The 12037-nt window shown below is 47.9% G+C and overlaps 1 protein-coding gene across 1 annotated transcript in view; it reads left to right on the top strand.

Moving 5' to 3' along the window:
* The window catches only part of TBL1X (transducin beta like 1 X-linked), a 95749-nt gene that overhangs the window by 41331 nt on the left and 42381 nt on the right, over positions 1 to 12037 (top strand). The window contains exon 2 of the mRNA XM_025050985.1: positions 2313 to 2401. The gene's annotated coding sequence lies outside the window, so the exon portion shown is untranslated. The remainder of the gene's footprint in view (positions 1 to 2312; positions 2402 to 12037) is intronic.

Genomic DNA, 12037 nt, shown 5'->3' with positions numbered 1-12037 from the left:
CTGCCGAGAGCCGGGGGCGACCGAAATACGGGAGCCCTCTGGACATCCACCGCTACCTTTGAGAGTGAAGAATGCATTCCGTTTGCTAAGTTATTTGCATTTCACACAAAGGTTTCGCAAACACAAACTTTTTGCCAGCACCGTGTATCGATGGTGGTTCTCTTTGGGTTCTGATAATGGGGAAAATCAGGAATGATCAAATATGGGAAGGTCAGGTTTGTCATTTTAATTTGTTTCTAGCAGTAAACTAATTAATCTCGACATGTTGCCTAACCAGAAGAATGTTATTAACCAAAGTCATATTTCCCTTTTTTTTTTGCATTTATAACACAGACGATGCTAATTATACTTAATGAGTTTAACAACATATATAAAAGCTAATCTCCAGTTCCAAGACTCTAATTTGTGAGTTGCCATCTGTTTTTGGACCAAAGAATAAGGATTTGATTCTAAAGCTTTTTTATGAACAGCTTGTAATAAGAGTTGTTTATATATTAATTACTTAATGAATTATTATGGATTTTAGTCTTTTAATTTTCAGGCAATTTGGGGCGTATTGTGGTGACATCTGCTCATATTTTGACACTTCATGGTATTTAGCAATTTTATCATAAGGCTATTTTTCCCCCTGGTAATTTACAATATAATCCTGAAGAGAGTAACTCGCTTTTTTACGTCAGGTTACTATAAGGAATATTGTCCTATTACATCTGCGCTACAGAATGTTTCTCGTGATGAAATGTATTTTCATCTCATAAGCAAAATTAATGATCTCTTGTGGCTGTTTCACTCTGGTACCCCCCCTTTAATCTCTGTCCAAGAGTTGTAGACAAATTTTGTTTAAATATTGTATCATTAGTGTTTTTTTTTTTAGTGGCAAACTTTTAAAATGGCCCTGATTATTTCTTGAGTCTTAATATTCCCTTGTGATATTTTCTAGAAATCTAACGATGCTGAGGGCCTACGAACCTGCACCCTCTTAACCTCTGTTTTTAAGCAGCATAACTGTAAACATGACTTCATGAGAAATAACTTGAATTACCTTAGACGTTTCGAGAGGTTCTGTCTCATTTCACTCATGAGAAACATCTTCGTTCATTGCTTCGCTTGCAGATTTCAAATCTCTTACACCTGGCACCTTTTTATGATCACTTAAAACTCCTCAACAGGAATTTAGAGAAATCGGCAGGCATCGCATTGGTTGAGTTCTCAGGCTTTGTAGATGTTCGTAGATCACTTGAACTGGGTAGGAGGCTGGATTCATTCACAACCCAAGACATCTTGTAAGGAAGAAGGTAAATATCATGCAATGATGCTCATTGACGGCTTAGTGTTTACAGTGACTGAATGTTTTAAAGTTTTGATAGGGGGACGACTGTCCTTTTAGGAGAGAGATAAACCCGAGTTCTTGAGAAATCAGTGCGAGCGGAACTGCTTATAAAATGGAAATTTATGAGTGCAGTAATGGAGAAGTTGAGATGTATTAGTCAGTGTCTTATTTTCGCTGCAATGATGCTCATTGACGGCTTAGTGTTTACAGTGACTGAATGTTTTAAAGTTTTGATAGGGGGACGACTGTCCTTTTAGGAGAGAGATAAACCCGAGTTCTTGAGAAATCAGTGCGAGCGGAACTGCTTATAAAATGGAAATTTATGAGTGCAGTAATGGAGAAGTTGAGACGTATTAGTCAGTGTCTTATTTTAGGGAAGCCCAGGTCAGGGGAAAAACATTCTAATGTGGTTTCTGTGTTTTCCTGAGCTTGGTGTGTATGAGGTGGATATACACACATAAACGTGGCCTGTCGTGACTGTTGGCACACCATCCAAAACCATGTCTAAAGTTTCTCTAAAGCATCATTTCCTCCCTCAGGGGTGTGTGCGCTTAATTTATCGGTGCCGTATGGTATAGTCCTTAACGATGTTTCACATGGGCATTAGTTTATCATGAAATGATTGCAGTCACCATATCCGAGCAAAAATTAATCTTACCTACTTTGAGACCCTTTGCTTTCAAGGCTTCTGCACGTACAATAATACCTGACTGGCTGTCTTAATTTCTACTTTTCCACTTTGCAAATAAAACTACATAGTCTGTGTCAAAGTTTAAAACGGAGATTATGAAGCAAAATGTGTTAAGTTTTTGAGTTGGGACGAAAAAGGAAAACAGTGTATATGATTTGAAAGAGAAAACACGGAGGAATGAGAGAAGTCAGCAGTGAATAAACAGTTCCCAAAGATTTTTAAGGTCTTTTGCTCGTTTGTTTTTTTGTTTTTTTGTTTTTTTGTTTTTACAAATCTCCCATTTCTCATCAGGCAGGTCCCAGGAGACGCTGTGCGGTTCCTCTGATCGGATGCTGGGGAGCTCATCGGTCCGAGGGTCTACACATGAAGTCACCATAAAGGTGAGTGTTCCACCTGCCGCTGAATGTTTGCTCTTCTTCCTGAAATGCATTTAAGGATTCCGTTTCAGGAAAAGATGCAGAACTGCATTTTGCCAAAGCGAAACACCTCCTGTTTTAAGATGAGGTTTCCGGAAGAAGGAGCAGGTATTTTTCTCCTTGCTGAAATCGAAGGTAGTAGATGGAGCATCAGTAAATCAGTATTTACATCGTCACTTGTACCTGATGAATCGGACTTTTACTACCTTCCAGGACTTTTGGGTACCGAACGAGCTATTACCAAGCTTTCTGAGTCTTAACAGGAGAGGATGTCAGCTTCTGAAATCAATCTGTCTTGTCAACATTGTGAATTGAAATTAAGCTGAGTTAATTCATTGTAATTGGGCACACGAGTATAGATTTTATTGGCCTCCGGTATCTTTATTAGTTTCTTAATACGATGTGCGTCTGTTTGCAAATTGATTTGCTGGTTAACCTTGAAAGTATTAGAGCGACGTGGAGATTACTATTTATAGATCGAATGAGATGATGCTTCCAGAGCAGCAAAGCAGTCATAGGTACACATCGGCTTTGAGAGTTGAAGCTCACATCCCAAATTAAAACTTGAGGCCTACTTCCCACCCCCCCAAAAAAATATTTTTCTGTAAAAGTTGTTGTTATCTTGTAGTAGATGGGATTTTAGGATTCGAATTTATTATTTTTGTATTTTCTGGTTTTCTTTAATTTTTTTAGCAAAAAGAACACAGGGAACCTTTGTAATGTTTAAAACATAAAGAGGAAAATTAGGACAATATTTTTGCTTTGTTTTAAAACAATCAGAAGTACAACGATGGGCTTACATTTAACTAAAGGAAGAGTCTTAGTGAGATATCTTTGTTTATAACCAAGTGTATAAAAATCGTTTTAACAAAGTAAATGAGTAAGAGTTTTGAGGTTCTACTTAAATATTTGAAAAGCGTCATTTGTTAACAAAAACCAGATTTTACGAAATCTTCATGGAGTTGAGTTTGGGACTGGCTTTAACTTAGCCTAGCGTTTTCCAAGTTCACCCACGTTGTGTGGCCTGAATCTTTTTCACGGCCAAATAATATTCCACCGTATGGATGAGACCCCATTTTGTCCATCCGTTCCTGAATCGATGGGCACCTGAGTTGTAGTTATCGTTCATTAGGTACCAATCATGCTGCCGTGCATACTCGTGTACAAGATTTTGTGCGAACATGTGTCTTCGTTTCTCTGGGGCAGGTACGTGGGAGGGGAGTTGCTAGGTCATTTAGTGACGCCACGTCCGTCGTTCGGAGGCGCCATCGGTCAATCCTTTTGGAGATGCGGTGGAACCGTATTCCGAACGTTCCAAGGGAAGGTGGGAGGGCGGTCTGTCGCTCTTCGACACTTTGCTTGGCCATGGATTCAGTCTTGGGGGCGCGTAAGCATCAGTGGAACAGAACCGGGCACACGCTGAATGCCTGCTGTGTGTGTGGCATCGCCATCTCGCTTCATAGGTGACTCGGGACTTTGTTGGAGCCTTCGATTGCTCACCGTGCAGTGTGATTGTCTTGTGAAGAAACGGGCAAATCTTCGGGAGTGCAGGGTTCCCAGACCTTTTCCGTCAAGGGCCAGAGAGCGGACGGTTCGGGCCTCGCGGGCGGGCCGGCGCCGCAGCTCTGCAGCTGTGCGTTTGTGGTGTGCACGCCGCTGTCATCACACGTAAGTGCACAGTCGTCGTTGAGTGCCAATAAAACTTTATCGGTGGACGCTGGACATTGACGGTCACATCCTTTTCATGGGTCGCAAACTTTGACTCTCGGCCTTCTTTTTGAGCGTTTCAGAGGGTAGACACCGTCCCTGGCTCACAGGCCTCACGCACGCGGGCAGCCGTGACGAGGGGCATGCGCACACCAGCTGCAGCCTGTCGAGCTGGAGGACATTGGCGAGGCACATGATACGGGCAAGTATCATGTGATCACTTAGCAAGGACACCGCAGACGTTGGGAAGGAACTGAGACGCAGGAGTCGAGGGCCTCCCTGCTGTGCCATGACAAGTGACCGCCCGAACTCGGAGACTCTCGGGGACTCTCCACCACTACCGCCCCACTGCCCGCCACCTCCAAGGGACGTCAGGCCACATGTGGAGACATTTTTCCGGGGGGCGGGGTGCTGCCGGCATCCAGTGAGTAGAGTCCTGGACGCTGCTTGACGTGGACCCCATGTCGGTAACACCGAGACGGACAGACCCGCTCACTGGCACTGTCCGCGTGTCACGTTGTATTTTAAATCTCAGGAGACTCGTGGCTGTGGAAATGGGAGCTGCTGACCGAGTGATTCCAAAACCTGGCTCACTACTTGGTTTCACGATGCGTTGTTTTCCTTTCGTCGTGGTGGCTATTTATGTAAACTGGGGCATCGAGAGATGCTGTGATGCCGAGGTTTATGGGATCCAGGCCACCTCAGTGGGCGAGTCGACTGCCTTCACGTCTGCGGAAAAAGCCACGGGTTGATTTTCCAGAACGCCAGAGGCCACGTCATGTGAGTGAATGACCTCGCGTAGATGAGTCAGCTACCAGAGGGACAGGAATAGTCGTGCCAAATGACTCCCGCGTCTGTGGGTGAAATCTCAATGTCTCAGTGGTTTCACGCCCAGCCCGTGTGTGTTCCTCAAATTCGTTCGAAGGCCTAGCGTCCATTGCTCAGAATCTATTTCCAGCCTCTCCGTCTTAGAGATGATTAACATCCGTAAATTAATTTACGACCTAATGGGAAACATTAGCTCAAAGACCACAACCGTTAGAAAAACAGCAAAACGCTCTTCTGTGGAGGCAGAAACTGCCCGTGTCCCCCAGGGCCATCCGCTGTGAGCTCTTGGGTACGTGAACTTGGCCTTTCACCGTGTGGACAGGAGGAGGACGCACAGGGGAAGCCGTGCCTCTCCTCTCGTGCGCATCGTCGGGCTCGCGTGATGCAGACGATCCGAGCCACGCTTTGCTCCTAGCAGCCCGAGCGTCTTCACGAAGGCTTCCTTCTGGGCCGGCCTCCTGGGCAGACGGAGGAGATGTGGGAAGAGACAGGCGAGGACCGAGTGTTTGACAGGGGACCCTGTGGCCACTTGGGAGGCACACAGAGGTAACCGCAGGACTCGACGCCTTGCCTGTCACGTCAGCATCTTCCACTGAGGTGCACCCAGGTTTTGGACGCAGGCCACAGCCAGCCGTTAATGAACCCAGAAGGGCAGCCAGGCACAGAGGGGAGCCTCCCCCAAGGATGGCTTCTGCTCCTTGAGGAGAGTGGCATTATTTTCTAACAGGAGACCCCTGCTCTCTGCCCTCCCGAGCCCGTAGGCTCGTTTTCCACTTGGAAGCGCCGAGGCTGTCACGCTGATTATTTCCGAAGACATTGCCACGCTTTCATTATATTTTAATGAATGTGAAAACAGTTCGTGTTCGCAGGAGGAAATCTGAAAATATGGAAAAGCACACACACATCTACAGGGATAACCCCATCCCGAATATAGGTGTAAGAGGATTTTGCAGAGGGAAAAGCACACACACATCTACAGGGATAACCCCATTTAGAAGATAGGTTTAGTAAGAGTATTTTGCAGAGTAACTTCTGTGTGTGTGTGTATGTATGTATGTGTGTGTGTGTGTACACATTTAGCATCATGCACTTTCTGTCTTGAAAGCGACTTTTTTCAAGATATAGCAATATATCTTAGACATTTTCATGAAATATTCCTTTAAGGATTGCATTTTATTCCGTTGGCTTTTTCCCATATTTAAATGGTGCTGCTGCTCTGACTCTGGTCATAAAATAATCATTGATTTTATTATAACTTTGGACCATCTGACTCCGAGTAAACAAATACAACTAAGGGTAGTAGAAAATGTTATATTGGGAGGGAATTTTTTCTTACTGTGGAACCATACACATATGCTCATTGGTAAATGAAGATTAATCTATGAGAAAATTCAGCCAAGATGAAACCACTGTTAATATTTTCGTGTATTTCCTCCCCGGGCTTTTCCGTATATATATTTTCCTATCATTGGGGTCAAACTACAATAGCTTTCATTGATTTAATCATATTGTCATTGGCCAAGAAGATGTTTCAGCAGCTACATGTTGGCTCAGTGACATAGGAGAAAGAGATAAGCAAAGTGGTAAAACAAGCCTGTTTCATCCAAAATCCACTGGTCTGCAAGCCAGTTTCAGAGAGCATTATGCGTCAATGTTCATGCGCACGTTCAAAATGCTTCTTGACGTGAGCCCCGATTGTGAAGTAAAAATGAACTCGGCTCTCGTGCGAGAAGACAGATGACAGAGATGAGGTCACTTCGGGCCGCTGCGCCCGCTGCTCTGCTCCCCGGCCCTCAGCCCCAGGGACCCGCGCGAGCCTTACCCACCGGGCTAGAAGCGCAGACGCGAAGTGACCAACGCTCGTCCATCCCCGGGGAAACACAGAGCTGCTGGAGCGGATTTTCGGGGAACGTCCCCTGACGGGGCGAGCTCTTGAGAGAGAAGCTTTCTCTTCGAATGGGGTGCGGCCAGCACTGCAGGTGTCAGTCAGCAAGTGCTCAGCTCATGGTTTCAGGAGAAGAAAGTCACTTGGCAAGAACCTCCCTGACGTGCCGTTTCTGTCTGTCGCACCAGGGCCAACTCTCGAGTACGCGCTCGTGGCTTTACCTTTTAAGATAATTAAACGGCAATTTAGATTTTGTAGGGGGCGGGATGAGCAGACCTCGGCCTTCCCAGCGAATGGGAGGCACAGGACATGCCTGTGCCATCGTAAGGATGACACGAAACCCTTACACGACACTGCTCTTGCGACCACATTTCTTAAGTGCTTCGGCAAGGGAACTGTGAGTGACAGGAGCCGTTGCCACCTAGAGATTGAGTCGGAAAGAGGAGAAATGCTATAAAGGAAATTCCCCCTTCGGCTTCTTGACGGCTGCGGCCGCAGATCGTCGTCATCATCGTCGTCGGGGTGGTCGTCTGCAGCAACGCCGGCAGCCCGCACGGATCCTGCTTACACAGCGCGGTGGGGACGCGGCTGTGACTCTCCGGGGACGGTGCTGGCTTCTTTGCACAGTCACAACTGCAGGATCTTCGCATCCAGCTAATGGAAGGTGTCTGGAGTCGAAACTGGGGCAGGCAAGAGAATGGACACTATTGCGCGACTTAAGAAGCCGCGATGGTGGTCGTAGGTGGCGGTGCTGGTTTTGTTTCTTCCTTCCGTTCGAGGCCCACCGGGGCTGCAGAGGCTCTGCTCGCTTTTATGCCAGAGTCGCAGGGTTTGGAGAGTGTCCAGCGCAGTTCTCAGAACTTGAACTGGAAACGGAGGGCGTTCCGGACACCAGCTAGGTGTCAGGTCACGAGCTGTGTCCGCAGCCAGGTCCGTTAGAAAGTGCATAGCCGCACACAGTCCCCGAGGTCGCTGCTGGCGGTGACGGGCTTTGGAGCTGCCGCTTGTGTGTTTAAAAGTCACCACTTGACTATTCCGAGCAAATCGGCTTTGGGCGGGTTCTGGGGGTGCGTGTGGTTGGCCGAATAAGAGTGATCGCTACTATTACTGTATCTCTACTGTGCCTGAAGCCCTGGTCTCAGGGTTGATGGAAAAGCATTTAAGCCTGTCACCTCTCCCACGTAGAGGGGCCCTTGTTATCTTCCATTTGGAGATGGCAGAACTGAGTCACGTAACTTGCCCTTGGACCTGGAGCTAGAAAGGGGTGGAGATGTGACGAGATCAGGCCACGGGACCCCCGTGTCCCCCATTTCTACCCTGATCCTCGTGCAGCCAGCACAGGTATTTCAAGCTTCCCATCATGTGTCCGCCGAAACCGTTGTTCGCAGAGAGGACACAGACCAACTTCTGAAAGACGCGGGTGGCATTTCACTTCGAACCTTAGCGCAGTGGGGCAGGCTCCCTGTCGTGGGCCCCGGGAAGCCCCCGTTAAGGGTCAGAATCATTCTCGTAGAGTTTGTGTGCACGTGTGTGTGCACCTGTTCAACTCCCAGTGTGGCCAAGCACCATGCTTTGAACATAGTAGGTGCTCATTTTTCCTAAGTACAGGAGTATTAATTACCATAAATTCAGCAGGGAGCTTGATGATATGATTCCCTAATGTCATATGATTCAGCATATGACATTTTCCTTAAACGTGGGAAAAGCAGGAGCCTCCCGCAGTCAGAGGACTTGGTGGTATACTACTCTAATACACATTTATGTGCGTGAAATGACGCAACAGAAACCTAAAACCGCGATTTTTAAAAAGCCATGATTTTCTTCTAATATCTTCATTGTGACATGCAGGTCTTAGACACAAGAGGATAGGTAACTTTTATTTCCCAAAGTTATGAGTCGATTGTGGCGAGGTTTGTCCAAAACGCTAATTTTTGCCAAGTGAAGATGGACCGTCCTGCTCATTGGAGTCAAAAACGTGAAACTGACTCCTAAAAACAAGCACCACCACCGTCAAGCAGGTTGGTCGGAGGCGTGCATCCCATCCAAACACCCGTTGGTTGTTGGCTTCCCTTGACTTCGGTAAAATTGAACCCACAGAGTTGAAGTGGCCTCAATATTGCTGTTAGGTTTATGATCAGTTCGAAGCATGTTTTCCTGTGTGTATCGAATAAGAATATATATGTACATTTTTTAGTTCACTAGTCTTTTTTGGAATTAGTTAGGCTTTCAAAGAAATAGTCATTTAAAAGCCAGTTGAGTAGGTATCTTCTGTGGGGTCGATTTTGGTCCAGTTAGTACATCGGTTTTTAAAAATTACGATATGTCGTTGAGGGGGACCAGCAGAAACCCTTTAAAACGTTAGCACTGTATCGGGGAAAACGTTCCGTTCTTTGGAGCCCAACTTATAAGCGCAGAGAGAAGACGAATCTGTGATGAGGAAGCAGCGCCAGAGCCCAAACAGCAGCTTCCGCACTCGGAAAAAGGACGATGCGTGAAGATAAATAGAGGAACGGGCTGACGGAATTTGCCCGTGATCCCCGGTCTCCTGAGGACCCGTATTCTCGTTTTCCGTGGTCCTGTGCGAGCCCGTGCCCAGACGCGTGTGTGTGTGTGTGTGTGTGTGGCAGACGTCACGGGGTGGGGGCTGTGAGCCAGGCCCCGGGTACAGCTGTGCTGTCTCTACGCATCGGGACACCTTCCGTTTACAAAACAGAAAGATCTGGCTGCTGAAAGACAAAGTCAGTCCTTGATTTTCTTAGGAAAATGCCGGTAACGTCGTGGAAAGATTTTACTCAGACGATTTGAAAAGGCCTGGCTCTTCGGGGGCACGGTAAATGATCGTGTCTTTTTGGTGGCTGAAGTTTGGTAGTGTCTGTAGGTGGTGTGAGCATCAGAGCTGCAGGGGGTGGAAGGAGGGTGTAGTGGCGTCTGCTAGCCCCTGGGGATGCTCGGGACGGCCCCATGGAGAGTCACCCAGCCCCGTGTCCCCAGCCCCAGTGTGCACAGTACTGAGGTTGAGAGACCCCATTTGTTACACGTCACTCTTTCTAAATGCCCAACACGGCAGAGGGTGAGGGGTGCGGTGCTGTCGGAGTCCGTTGAGGCCGCCGTAGCAGAAACACCACTGACCGCGTGGCCGACACAGCAGACGTGCGTTTCTCACGGTCGTGGAGGCGGGAGGTCCAAGGTCAGGGCGCACCGGCTGGTTCAGTGTCTGGTGACGACCCCCTTCCGGCTCCACAGATGCCGTCTTCATGTCGTGTCGGGGGTCTCTCTGATGGGGGCACTCGTGCCGTTCATGACGTCACCTCCCGCGGGCCCCCCCACTCTCTGTCAGAAAGAACCGAAGACGATGAATTTGTCATTGGAACCGAGCCGTCCTCAGTACTGCAGTACTTTATGTCACCGGATACCTCTGTAGAGCTTCGTTACTCTGCAGTGTATATTTGCGTGGTTTTCCTTCTCCTTTTTGAATGATGTTATGTGTATTTTTTTTTTCATTTGTCCTCTGACTTTATCGTTTTGTATTTAGGATTTTGGTAACGCTGTCCTAGGGGTGAACTCCCCCGAGTTCAAGCAGAAATCCCAGCCCGCATTTGAATTTTCACTGTCAGATTTTCCTTTTGATGTATACAAAAGTACAAGAGTATTAATTACCATAAATTGAGCAGCCGGAAACAACACATTTCTTATTTCTCAGTGATCCTGGGTCAGGAGTCCCAGGTGGCTTAGCTGGGTCTCCCAAGGTGGCCGTCAAGGTGCCGGCTGAGCTGCATCCTTACTTGGAGCTTGGGGAGAGGGCTCTTCCAAGTTCATGTTGTTGGCATGATTTCAGTTGCTCGTGGTTGTAGGACTGAGGCCCACAGCCTCCCGGAGGCTGCCCTCAAGCTCCCTGGGGAATTCATGTGATGGCAGCTTTTATTTTCAATGCTTGCAGGAGAGTCCCTCCCTCCAGCCTTACATGATAATGTCTCATAATTATGGGAGTGACAACTGCCCACCCTTGCCGTGGAATGTAGCCTTGCCAAGAAAGCGACATCCATCTCTGATGTAGCGTAGGGCAGCGGTCCCCAACTTTTGTGGCACCGGGGACCGGTGCTCCTAGGTGATCGGAGGTGGGGCTGAGGCGGTGATGCTGGCGCTGGGGAGCGGCTGCAAATGCAGATGAAGCTTTGCTCGCCTGCCTGTTGCTCACCTCCTGCTGTGTGGCACCCCCACCCCACCCCCCACACCCTCAATAGAAGCAAGTCACGGGTCCTGCCCTCATTCGAAGGGAGGGCATCATACCAGGGTGGGACTCAGCCATCTTGGGGTGCGTCCCTTACAACGACCTTTCCGTTCACATCCTCTCAACTCAAATATATACTTTGTCCTTGTCTTTTTCCGAACAAACAAAAACTTAATTCTCATTCGATGATAAAAGTTTTGCCACAGATAAAGATGTCTGTCTGAAAAGGTAGGACATGGGCTCTGCAGAGAGGTCCCTAACACCCCGGAGTGTTTGGTGTTAGTGGCCCAGTGGAAAGCTGGGGTGGCCTTTTTTGGCAGTTGACGGCACAGTGAACTCCGATTTGTCCGGGACAAGGGCGTTTACTGCGTTGGCATCTTTCCAACGTCCAACTAGGACCTTGGGAAGAAAATCACTCTGTTTTCTTGGCCACCTCAGACACACAGGTCCCACAATTCTCACCATCGTGTCCCGCACCCCAAGTTTTCAACTGTCTTCCAGCTACGGAAAGTCTCAGCCAGCCTGATGCAGCGAGTTCTGTGGCAAAATACAAAAAAAATGTAGACTCTCTGCTTCCTGAGACGTGGCCTCGTCATAGAATGATGTGGGTGGGGGTGACGTGTGCCGTTCCTTAGTTCCTCGCCGACGTTTGCCCCCTTCTCCGTGCCGTGTAGCCCCGGTAGGTGGCGTGACCATCGCGTTTGTTATTAAAACTCTCACGTTGTGTTGAGACGTGGGCCGGTCTGCTCAGTAACCCCCCTGCGTCTGGATACGCGCGTCCTGTGACAGTCAGCCCCGTGTCCGTCACGGGCCGCAGGGGTCCATCGTAATGCCCGTTTTCAAGGACGTGGTGACCACAAACGCGCACGCGATTTTTTATCGAATGAAAAGTCGGGTTTTGTTTTTATTTTCTGTGCGCTCCAAAATTGGCCTTTTTTTTTTTTTTCATGTG

Source organism: Pteropus alecto, unplaced genomic scaffold (genome assembly GCF_000325575.1).
Source record: "Pteropus alecto unplaced genomic scaffold, ASM32557v1 scaffold18, whole genome shotgun sequence".
In the NCBI taxonomy this organism is placed as follows: Eukaryota; Metazoa; Chordata; class Mammalia; order Chiroptera; family Pteropodidae; genus Pteropus; species Pteropus alecto.
Note: the sequence above shows the minus strand (reverse complement) of the source record. Positions and strands in the feature narration are given on the sequence as shown.